We start from the raw sequence: 13,203 nt of genomic DNA, 5'->3' as shown, positions 1-13,203 counted from the left end.
ATTTATCATGACTCTCAGTTCCATGACATTACACATAAAAGTAATTGGACTAAGGCGTCTTCTGTATGGGGAAGTTTATTTTAAGAGCCCCGACGCCCAATCTTTTAATTTTTAATTTTTATTTCACCTTTATTTAACCAGGTAAGCTAGCTGAGAACAAGTTCTCATTTACAACTGCGACCTGGCCAAGATAAAGCAAAGCAGTTCGACACATACAACAACAACAGAGTTACACATGGAATAAACAAGCATGCAGTCAATAACACAATAGGGGAAAAAATAAAGTCTATATACAGTGTGTGCAAATGGCGTGAGGAGGTAAGGCAATAAATAGGCAATAGTAGCGAAGTAATTACAGTTTAGCAAATTAACACTGGAGTGATAGATGAGCAGATGATGATGTGCAAGTAGAAATACTGGTGTGCAAATGGGCAGAAAAGTAAATAAAAACAATATGGGGATTAGGTAGGTAGATTGGGTGGGCTATTTACAGATGGGCTTTGTGCAGCTGCTGCTGCGATTGGTTAGCTGCTCAGATAGCTGATGTTTAAAGTTAAAGTTAGTGAGAGAAATATAAGTCTCCAGCTTCAGCGATTTTTGCAATTCGTTCCAGTTATTGGCAGCAGAGAACTGGAAGGAAAGGCGGCCAAAGTAGGTGTTGGCTTTGGGGACGACCAGTGAGATATACCTGCTGGAGTGCGTGCTACGGGTGGGTGTTGTTATCGTGACCAGTGAGCTGAGATAAGGTGGAGCTTTACCTAGCATAGACTTATAGATGACCTGGAGCCAGTGGGTCTGGCGACGAATATGTAGCGACGGCCAGCCGACTAGAGCATACAGGTCGCAGTGGTGGGTGGTATAAGGGGCTTTGGTGACAAAACGGATGGCACTGTGATGGACTGCATCCAGTTTGCTGAGTAGAGTATTGGAAGCTATTTTGTAAATGACATTGCCGAAGTCGAGGATTGGTAAGATAGTCAGTTTTACGAGGGTATGTTTGGCGGTGTGAGTGAAGGAGGCTTTGTTGTGAAATAGGAAGCCGATTCTAGATTTAATTTTGGATTGGAGATGTTTAATATGAGTCTGGAAGGAGAGTTTACAGTCTAGCCAGACATCTAGGTATTTGTAGTTGTCCACATATTCTAAGTCAGAACCGTCCAGAGTAGTGATGCTAGTCGGGCGGGCAGGTGTGGGCAGCGAACGGTTGAAAAGCATGCATTTGGTTTTACTAGCGTTTAAGAGCAGTTGGAGGCCACGAAAGGAGTGTTGTACGGCATTGAAGCTCGCCTGGAGGGTAGTTAACACAGTGTCCAAAGAAGGGCCAGATGTAAAGAGAATGGTGTCGTCTGCGTAGAGGTGGATCAGGGAATCACCCACAGCAAGAGCGACATAGTTGATATATACAGAGAAAAGAGTCGGCACGAGAATTGAACCCTGTGGTACCCCCATAGAGACTGCCAGTGGTCCGGACAACAGGCCCTCCGATTTGACACACTGAACTCTGTCTGAGAAGTAGTTGGTGAACCAGGCGAGGCAGTCATTTGAGAAACCAAGGCTGTTGAGTCTGCCGATAAGAATACGGTGACTGACAGAGTCGATAGCCTTGGCCAGGTCGATGAAGACAGCTGCACAGTACTGTCTTTTATCGGTGGCGGTTATGATATCGTTTAGTACCTTGAGCGTGGCTGAGGTGCACCCGTGACCAGCTCGGAAACCGGATTGCACAGCGGAGAAGGTACAGTGGGATTCGAAATGATCAGTGATCTGTTTATTAACTTGGCTTTCGAAGACTTTAGAAAGGCAGGGCAGGATGGATATAGGTCTATAGCAGTTTAGGTTAGGAGTGTCTTAAAGTTAATATGGAATTACACAGGGAGCCAGTGTAGATTGGTGTGATGTTTTCTTTTGATCTGGTGCAGGTGAGGATTCTGGCAGCAGAGTTCTGGACCAGTTGAAGTCTGTTGGTGAGTTTGGGAGGGAGAGTGTTGCAATAGTCCAAACGGGAAGTGACGAGGGCATGGATGAGGGTTTTGATGCTGGAGTGTGACAGTGAGGGGCGTAGCCTGGAGATTTTGCGGAGGTGAAAGAATGCTGTCCTGGTGATGGTTTTCATTTGGGGTTGAATGAGCGGGAACTGTCCAGGGTGACACCGAAGCGTTTGACTTGTGTTGACAGAGCACCTGGAAACCATCTATGTGGAGGTTGTGCTAGTTGGAGAGAGTGGATTTCTAGCCCGATGAGGTTGACCTCTGTTGTGTTACTGGTACGTTTTAGGAGGTTCATGCTCATCCAGCTCCGAATGTCTTGAAGGCAGCTGATAAGGAAGGTGGGAGGGAGGGAGGGGAGTGGTGGGTTTGGTGGAGAGGTAGAGCTCGGTGTCATCAGCATAGCAATGGAAGTGAACTTGGTCTGTGATATTTCAGTTGCACAAACTGTTGGCGGTCAGCGAGGTAGGAGGAAAACAAGGAGTGCAACACCCATGACACCAACACCTGCCAGACATTCCACGAGGAGTGGATGGGAGAGGGTATTGAAGGCTGCACTCCGGTGGAGGAGAATGAGGGTGGATAGCAGTCCCGAGTCAGCTGCACGAAGGAGGTCGTTAGTGATTTTGACCATGGCTGTTTTAGTGGTGTGTTTGGAGCGGAAACCGTAGTGGAATGATTTGTGAAGGTTATTGAAGTTAAGATGGTGTTGTAGTTGAGTGGCCACAACCAGCTCCAGGACGGTTTGGCATAAGAACAAAGTTGTTCATGACATCAGGGTCAACATTCATCTTTTTGAGGATGGGGAAACTGCAGCATTCTTGAGACTGGAGGGTACCAATGCCAGTGTTGAGGGAGTTTATTATGCCAGTCAGGACAGGAGAGAAGTTCAGGAACTTGTGGTGCTGTTCGGGGGAGGGGTCTGCAGGGTAGTTTTCAGGAGACTGAAGTAGGCGGTTCACTGTGGAGAAGAGGAATTTTGGGTTGTTTTTACCAGAGTTGATGTCGGAGTAGTAAAATGTTCTTGCAGCTGAGAGGGCGTTCTTCTATTTTAACAGGTGATCTGTGTATGCTTGAGAATGCCGTACTAGACCAGTCCTCTTGCAGATGTCCACTGGCTTTTAACTGGCGTAGCTCGGGGGTGTACCAGGGAGCAGTGTGGGTGAAGGAGACTGAGCGGGTTGAGGGGAGCGAGGGTATCCAGAGAGGAAGGCAGTCATTGAAGTTAGTGATGAGGTCAGGAGGGGACTGGGAGTAAGAACTGGGGTATGTATTAATAAGGCTCATGAGATCAGTGGGGTGTATGTCACCATACTCATTCTTTCCTCAGTTCACCTCATCCAGTTCCCTAATACATCCAAAACCAACATAATTAACTACAAACAAACTAGTACTACTACATGTACACTATACATGGGTCGTGTGCATTTTCTGCTGGTGTATCCTGAAGCAGATTTTCTCTGACAACCTCTTCCCGCAGTGAGTACAAGCAAACAGCCTCTCTCCTCTTCTCTCACTGGGGCAGCTGTAGGGTTTCTCTCCTGTGTAGACCCTCTGGTGCTTCTTCATGTGCCAACAAAAAATGTACATGAACTTGATAAACTGCATTCATTTTCTCATTAAAAGTGTCTTGGGGGGAAAAGAAATTACGTATTTGAATGGAAGTAATGAAATGGGAATTTATGAGCATCATATAGCCTACATCTGCAATTCTCAACTGGTGGGTCTGAGTAAAAAATTGATTTTTTTTAAATGAAAAAATACAACATTCTGAATCGAAGACTTAAACCAGGTAGAGAGTGTGTAGAAATTATAATGAACTTACATTTTTTTATTCATTTAATCAGCATTTTTTTTCTTCATTCACAGTATTTTCAATGTAGAGCAATTAGCAGCGCTATGTTGGTTGATTTAGTGGTCTCAAACCAGTCAGCTTATTAACATTATGGCCAAATATGTGCAAAGCTGTCATCAAGGCAAAGGGTGACCTACTTTTTGAAGAATCTAAATGACATAGTTTGATTTGTTTAACCCTTTTTTGGGGGGTTACTACATAATTCCATGTGTTATTTCATAGTTTTGATGTCTTCACTATTATTCTACAATGTAGAAAATGGTACAAATAAAGAAAACCCTGGAATGAGAAGGTGTGTCCAAACTTATGACTGGTACTGAATATATATATATATATATAGTTTTTATTTTCTAGAATCCTAACATTATTTGCTACAGTGACAAAGGTGGAAGTTTTCCCCCCAGCAGTTTCAATGCAGTTGACGTTAGATAGCTACATGTTGACAGCTAGCTAATGGCATTTATATCAACTTCATTAATCATATGGTTAAATATCAAATCTATTTGTTTTCCCCTCATCTAAAGCTGCCTGATGAAGCTAGCCAGTTGATAGTAAAGTTAGTATGAATGTCAGAAGCCAGCTAGCTGCTGTCAATTTCGTCTGAAATGCACCATTGTGTTTCGCATGTTAAACTACTCTCATGCCTTTTCACAAAAAAATCTATGTACACATATAAAATCCATGACAACGTTCAAGTAGTTTTATTCTCGTACTTCAGGCCGAGTAACGTTACTTTCATTGATAGAATGATTCAGCCAATGGTTGCAGCATGAGGCGGCTGGGGTTTTGGTTAATTGGAAAGAGTAAAAGGTCCTAACCCCAAAGCTGCTCAAACCAGTTTCTTTAACTTGCGAATCTCTTTCTACAAATTTACAAAACTTTCTACAAGCTTAAGACTCTCTTGGTAACGTGACAACAGTGACAGAACTCTGCATGTGCACAGATAAACAATCTGCAAGTATATTTTTGATTCACAGCAGAATATTCATAGTCATAGTAAATTATGCTTGCAAATCTTTTTGAATGTATTCAAATGTCAAGTTACATTGGATTCACCTGGTCAGTCTATGATCCTTTATTGGTCACTTGTTAAATCCACTTCAATCAGTGTAGATGAAGGGTAGAAGACAGGTTAAAGAATGATTTTTAATCCTTTAGACAATTGTGTCATGGATTTGGTATGTGTGCCATTCAGAAGGTAAATGGGCAAGACACAATATCTAAGTGCCTTTGAACGGCGCACCTACACTCAAAACCGCGCGAGGCACATGACGCGGAGCGCCAGCTGCCTCTGGGCGGAGGATGACGGCACGCGTCACAAACGCCAGGAATATAATTTTTCCATTTGATCCACCTCTACACTACCCCATTGATCACTCCTTTGAGCGGCGCCCTGCTCTGGAGAGCAAAGCATAACACAGGTCAATCACCGAGGCGTGGGATATGGAGCATCTGCTGCCTCTGGGCAGAGGATGCACAAAAAATCTAAACCCTTCCCCTTCTCGAAAATTTGACAGATGTAACAGTTCCCAGTTTGTCTTTTACCCAGCTTGAAACTACATATGGGTCAGCCAAAAAGCAGGGATCCACTTTTTCCAAAATCCTTACTTCTAACGGTCAAAAATCGTCTCTGATAGGATTCTCAGGGATAATGTTGGAAGTCTCAACCACACCTGTCACCGCAGGTACTTCATCCTGGTCAGGCTCACTTCCAAACTCTGTCCCTCCCGCCATGGTTACTTGTAACAAGAGACAGGCTCTCGCACTCAGCAGTTGATCTGTACTCTAACACCATTACTAGGTATATATTCAGAAGATGGAGGTTTGAGCCTTGTGCATTTCTTCCCATTCTTCCATGTCTGCGTTATGAATCCGAAGCCTCCTCAGTCCTCTCTGGCCTCCTTTTGAAAAAGGTCAAAGGTAATCGAGGAGAGGGAAAGTGGACGAAGTGGACATCACACTTTTTTAATAGAAAAACAACATTGGATGTTGTTAGTCCATAACAATGCTTAAACCACATCAGGAGACCACTTTTGAGGTCTGGGAAAAATCCACGAAATGTTGGTTTCTGAGTGTAGTTGGCCTTTAATTGAAGCGCACAGACACCTAGCACCGTTTGGTTAGTGGTGTTTCTGTAGCACGTGAGATGAGTTTGCAAAACAAATGGCCACTGGATTGAAGCAAATAATCATATTCTGACAGGTAGACATAGGCTACTTTGTAGCTAGTTAACATTTAATTGAGAAGGTTTTCTGGAATGCCTTACCATCTACCAGAAGAAAGTTAGGCCTATCATTAACATTGCTATATTTTTCCTATTCCTTAATTGTTTGAAACCTGGACGTTTTACCTCATATTATGAGGCATGTCTTACCTTGCTTCAAAGTAGCCTATAGCTAAAATCCCACCATAGAAACGTGGAGTCAATTATTTTATAACGACTTAATACATTCTCCTGAAAAGCTAACTGACATTTACTCATGAGGTGCTGACCTGTTGCACCCTCTACAACCACTGTGATGATTATTATTTTACCCTGCTGGTCATCTATGAACGTTTGAGCATCTTGGCCATGTACTGTTATAATCTCCCCCCACTACAGCCAGAAGAGGACTAGCCACCCCTCAGAGCTTGGTTCCTCTCTAGGTTCATTCCTAGGTTCCTGCCTTTCTAGGGAGTTTTTCCTAGCCACCGTGCTTCTGCATTGCTTGCTGTTTGGGATTTTAGGCTGGGTTTCTGTATAGCACTTTGACATCGGCTGATGTAAAAAGGGCTTTATAAATTTGATTGATTCTATCGCTTTTCTTTCTTTCATTGTCTAACAGCCAAGGCATTATCCTTGTCATATTAGCAACCCATGATAGTTGTTGCATCTTTAGATCTCCCCTCTTTCTAAATTTGTAACGGATATTTCCATCTCTGTCCTGGAAACCGCTTGAATGTGCAGTGCACATTCTAGAAAGGTGTTTACCTGGAAATTGCATTTTGGAACATTCACACTTAGGCGTACTGCTGTGTGCACATTGCTGCACCTAAAATGTGAAGCAATAATAGTTTATCAACATTTAGCTAAACATTCTGATCTGTTCCATCAGCCTTATTAATTGAAGCGGCGTATACCTCCACTACACTACTTGTATACGCATTGTGGGGATTAAGAAGTGAGTATACGCAATGCACACTGAAAAATAAGTGGGTATAGGTGTTTACCTGCATATACCCTACACTACTGCAGAGGATGGACTTTTGCCAAAATGAGAAAAGGCCAGAGAGAACTAGACAAATCAAGACACACCACTTCAGTTAACACTGAAGAGAAAGGATCTTATTGGTTGCCGTCAAAGCTCAAAGGGTGTGGTTAAACTAAAAAGGTATGCCCTCTGTTCTTTGAAATACGGTATTGCTTCTTACAATACACGTCAAATCCTGCCATGATCAGTATCTTTTAAGCAGACTTGTTTAGAATGAACAGTGTGTTAGCAAAAATAGAGACATTTTATAGAACGACTTTATTCCATCACGTCAATAACATACATTTTCATTTGTCCTTGTTTTAGCCTAGGCTTACTGTTGCTCTAAAAACAGGTATTTACACAAGCCTGTTTCAAATTACAAGTTAACAAAGGGTTAATGAGGGGTATGTGGTTAATTACCCTCTTATCCCAAGACACTTAACAATATAACTGTCAGCTAAAGAATGATTTCCTGACATCCCCTGTGTACATCTCAAGCCATACTGCTACAATTTCTCCCCATTGTGGACACTCCTATGTCTGATAAGGTTACTCCGGAAGGGAAAGCTCTTGTAACATAGTTTGCACTTGAAAGGCCTCTCCTTGGTGTGAACTGTCTGATGCTCTTTCAGATAGTTTGCCCGAGTGAAGTGCTTCCCACACGTGGCGCAGCTGTACGGCTTGTCGGCGTCTGCCCTAATATTCGGCTTCCCACGTTGTGACCCAATGACACCAGAGGAGGTAGAAGCAGGAGCTTTTGAGCTCCCTCCTTGACCTCTTGCCATCGTTTCGGTGTTGTTGGGATTGTGCGCTGTGTTATAGGCTAAGTACTTCTTGTGGTGAACCCCTATCCTGTCCCTGTCTGTATTGGTGGGGTAACCCTGAGGTAACCGAGGAAGGCTAGACCCAGGTCCAGGTCTTCTATGAACCCAGTCACCAGGCATTAGATGAGACCCTGAAGGAAAAGACAGGCTTCCCGATAGACTTCCACCAGAGGGGTCTCCCACCACTCTCTGTGAAGGCTGAAGCCCAGGGTGACCTGCTCTGTTCATCATGGATACTGTGGTGTTTGTATCATAGGAACAGGAGGGTCTATCTTTATCAGCCCCAGGCCCTGCTTCATCCCTGCACTGAGACTGTGAAGAGAAGGGTCTGGGCTGCAGACTGGATCCCTGACTGGAGCCTCTGTCTCTCTGATGACCACCAGGACTGAGGTTGTTCAATCCACCTGTCCACTGGTTGTGTTCTGCGTGGTGGAGTCTCTGTCCCTCGTGGTTCCGTTCTGACTCGGGAAGGAACAGTGACGGCTCCTGATCCAGGGTCCTGGTCAGGGGCCAGGTTTTGTGACCAGCCGCTTCAGAGGTCCAGTCTCTCCCGCCAGCAACACCGGATATCAGCAGGTCCTCATGGACTGCAGACTATAAACACAAATTGTACAGAAAAGCATAAAGTTTTATATAAGAAACTCTTTACTGTACACACAGAAACATGACATTATATTATAAATGTTAACCACAGTCAAGCCCATCTCTAATAATGTGATTCAATTAAGGTAGCCTAGTGGTTAGAGCGTTGGGCCAGTGTAACCGATGTGAAATGGCTAGCTAGTTAGCGATGGTGCGCGCTAATAGCGTTTCAATCGGTGACTTCACTCGCTCTGAGACCTTAAAGTAGTTGTTCCCCTTGCTCTGCAAGGGCCGCGGCTTTTGTGGCGCGATGGGTAACGATGCTTCGTGGGTGACTGTTGGTGATGTGTGCAGAGGGTCCCTGGTTCAAGCCCAGGTAGGGGCGAGGAGAGGGACGGAAGCTATACTGTTACACCAGTAACCGAAAGGTTTCTGGATCGAATCCCTGAGTTGACAGGGTAAAAATCTGTCATTCTGCCCCTGAACGAGGGGGCACTGTTCCCCGGTAGGCCGGCATTGTAAATAAGAATTTGTTCTTAACTAACTTGCCTAGTTCAATAAAGGTACAATTTTTATTTAAGTACCAAACAATATGGAGCCATTGGAGTTTATTATAAAAAATGTCCATAAGTGTTGATTCAGGAATTTAGTATAATGGAATCTCAGTCCCTGCAATGACACAAAAATAACCAAGTCAGTCAACACATGGTTAACTTGGTCAAATGGTCAAAGTACTTTGTGTGTGATGCATTTAGTGCCGTAGTGTAGTGGTAGTTAGTGCTTGCCGCCTGCCTGCTTGCTGCTTTCAGCTATTCAGTAGTATTCAGACCCCTTCCCTTTTTCCACATTATGTTACAGCCTTATTTTAAATGGATTAAGTTTAAAAAAGTGGTCAATCTACACACATTACCCCATAATGACAAAGCCAAAACAGGTTTAGAAATTGTTGCACATTTATAAAAAAAAAAATATATAAAACAGAAATAAATACCTTACTTTCATAAGTATTCAGACCCTTTGCTATGGCACTCAAAATTGAGCTCAGGTGCATCCTGTTTCCATTGATCATCCTTGATGTTTCTACAACTTGATTGAAGTCCACCTGTGTTAAATTCAATTGATTGGACATGATTTGGAAAGGCACACACCTGTCTATATAAGGTCCCACAGTTGACCGTGCATGTCAGAGCAAAAACCAAGCCATGAGGTTGAAGGAATTGTCTGTAGAGCTCCGAAACGGGATTGTGTCGAGGCACAAATCTGGGGAAGGTTACCCAAACAATTCTGTAGCAATGATGGTCCCCAAGAATACAGTGGCCTCCATCATTCTTAAATGGAAGAAGTTTGGAACCACCAGACACTTCCTAGAGCTGGCCACCCTGACAAACTGAGCAATCAGGGGAGAAGGGCATTGGTCAGGGAGGTGACCAAGAACCAAATGGTCACTCTGACAGAGTTCCAGAGTTTCTCTCTGAAGATGGGAGAACCTTCCAGAAGGACTCTCCGAACATGAAACAAGATTCTCTTGTCTGATGAAACCAAGATTGAACTTTTTGGTCTGAATGCCAAGTGTCATGTCTGGAGGAAACCTGGCACCATCCCTACAGTGAAGCATGGTGGTGGCAGCATCATGCTGTGGGGATGTTTTTTAGCGGCAGGGACTGGGAGACTAGTCAGGATTGAGGGAAAGATGAATGGAGCATAGAACAGAGAGATCCTTGGTGAAAACCTGCTCCAGAGCGCTCAGGACCTCAGACTGGGGCGAAGGTTCACCTTCCAACAGGACAATGACCCCATGCACACAGCAAAGACAATGCAGGAGTGGCTTCGGGACAAGTCTCTGAATGTCCTTGAGGGGTCCAGCCAGAGCCCAGACTTGAACCCTATCGAACATCTCTGGAGAGACCTGAAAATAGCTGTGCAGTGACACTCCCCATCCAACCTGACAGAACTTGAGAGTATCTGCAGAGAAGAATGGGAGAAACTCCCCAAATACAGGTCCCAAGTTTGTAGCGTCATACCCAATAAGAATCAAGGCTGTAATCGCTGCCAAAGGTGCTTCAACAAAGTACTGAGTAAAGGGTCTGAATAGTTATGTAAATTTAATATTTCTGATTATTTTTAATAAATGTGCAAAAATGTCTAAACCTGTTTTTGCTTTGTCATTATGGGGTATTGCGTGCTAGTTGACAGGGGGGGAAACAATTCCATCCATTTTAGAATAAGGCTGTAACGTAACAAAATGCGGAAAAAGTCAAGGGATCTGAATACTTTCCGAATGCACTGTATGTAAGTCTCTCCCTGCCAGTACATAGCCTCTCCACCACCAAGACTAATGTAGTGCCTCCCCGTGGCAATACATGGTAACTGGGTATCGAGCGACCTCATATTAAACTACAGGGGATCTCGGAGCAGTAGTGGGCCACAGAGATGAGTTGTGCAGGCTCACCAGTGAGCAGATATGCTCTGGTGCCCGTCAATCTCTACCCCACCTATGGGTTAAATAGCAACAATGCATTGTGGAGTGCACGAAGGTAGGACACACATCTCCCTGACCATCCACTGGAGCTGAAGAAGCTTCCAGCCGCAATGTTTACCGTGCCTCTGGGCCCTAGCTTTGGACGCAGAGACAGTGGGACTTTCTCAGTGCAACGGCTCTTCCACTATAATTAACTCAAGCACAGGTAACTCATGCTAACATCACTTCCCTACAGTGGTGGGGGAATGGCGAATGGACAGGGAGAGATGTTCACTGGCAGTCGTAGCCACGAACTTGCATGTTGGCGGTCCAGGATATTGGCCGCTCATCTGCGTAACCAGGACAGAGAAAATGTTCGGCAGCACCCTGGATGTCTGAGCAGCCCTTTTAGGACAGCACTGTTCAATCTAACCTAGGGAAGGGGCTAGAAAAGGTGCCCTATAAAACGCCTGTCCTACTGAATCTGTCCAGCTTACCATGGCTGGCAGATCATTCCCCAAACGGTAGAAACACAAGCAATATAAACAAAAAGAAAAAACAAGCAAACTGGTCAAAAAGAAGCTCATAATAGCTGCTTGGAACGTTAGAACAATAATGGACAAAAACTCTGTCACACGTCCCGAGAGAAGAACACCCATGCTGTCCAGAGAACTGAGCAGATGTAAGATCAACATAGCAGCTCTGAGTGAAACAAGGTTAGCTGACGATGGCACCATCACTGAACGTTTTTCTGGAAAGGGAAACCAAACGATGAGGATAGAATACATGGGTTGGGACTTGCCATGAGAACCAACCTTCACATGCACCTGCAAGACTTCAGTAGTGGGCCCCAGACAAATTAAACAACTTCTTTATGCTCTTGGAGGACAATACAGTTCGACCGACACGGCCCGCGACCAGACTGTGTGCTCTTCTTCTCCGTGGTGTGTTTACGGACATATTCAATCAATCCCTATCCCAGTCTGCTGTCCCCACATGCTTCAAGATGGCCACCATTGTTCCTGTTCCCAAGAAAGCAAAGAGAACTGAACTAAATGACTATCGCCCCGTAGCACTCACTTCTGTCATCATGAAGTGCTTTGAGACAAGTCAAGGATCATGTAATTTCCACCCTACCTGTCACCCTAGACCCACTTCAATTTGCTTACCGCCCCAATAGGTCCAGACGATACAATTGCCATCACACTACACACTGCCCTATCCCATCTGGACAAGAGGAATACCTATGTAAAAATGCTGTTCATTGACTACATCTCAGCATCCAACACCATAGTACCCTCCAAGCTCATCATTAAGCTTGAGACCCTGGGTCTCGACTCCGCCCTGTGCAACTGGGTCCTTGACTTCCTGACGGGCCGCCCCCAGGTTGTGAAAGTAGGAAACAACATCTCCACTCCGCATATCTGCAACACTGGAGCCCCACAAGGTTGCATGCTCAGCCCCCTCCTGTACTCCCTGTTCACCCACGACTGCATGGCCATGCACGCCTCCAACTTAATCATCAAGTTTGCCCTCACTAACTTTTACAGGTGCACAATTGAGAGCATCCTGTCGGGCTGTATCATCTGTATGTGACCAATAAAATTGTATTCTATTTGACTTACCCTCCGACATAAATGAGAGGCTAATGAAAATCAGGATTCCTCTCAACAAGACCAGACATGCCACAATAATCAGTGCCAATGCACCTACATTACCAAGCCCTGACAATATGAAAGAGCAGTTCTACTCATCCAACAACTCCCCGGAGTGACAAACTAATCATTGCTGGAGACTTCAATGCCAGGGTGGGCAAAGACAGCACCAACTGGCAAGGAGTGATTAGCAAATATGGAGTGGGAACTATGAATGGAAATGGGCTTCTACTCTAGAGCAAATGCTCAGAGCATAGCCTCGCCATCATCAACACCATCGTCGGGCAAGCAGACAAGTACAAAACTACATGAATGCATCCAAGATCCAAGCACCTGATGGATTATATCATTGTGTGACAGACTGACATTGATGTCAAGATATCAAGAGCCATGCATGGCGAAGAGTGCTGCACATAGAATGGTCAGAGCGATCCTTGGTATGTACACCGTGCCAAACCACCCAAGGCGGCAAAAAATAAATCTACACCCTCCCCAGGGAAGCTGCAAGATGCCCACCTCAGGGCTCAGTTGCAAGGCAGCTTGGATACCCAACTTGCAAACCGCATCATCCCCTCGGATACGCCTTCGGAAAAATGTGAGGAGTTCAAAGA

This window comes from Salvelinus fontinalis, chromosome 42, assembly GCF_029448725.1.
Source record: "Salvelinus fontinalis isolate EN_2023a chromosome 42, ASM2944872v1, whole genome shotgun sequence".
Classification (NCBI taxonomy): Eukaryota; Metazoa; Chordata; class Actinopteri; order Salmoniformes; family Salmonidae; genus Salvelinus; species Salvelinus fontinalis.
The sequence above is the reverse complement of the archived record's forward strand: the minus strand, read 5'-3'. Positions refer to the sequence as shown.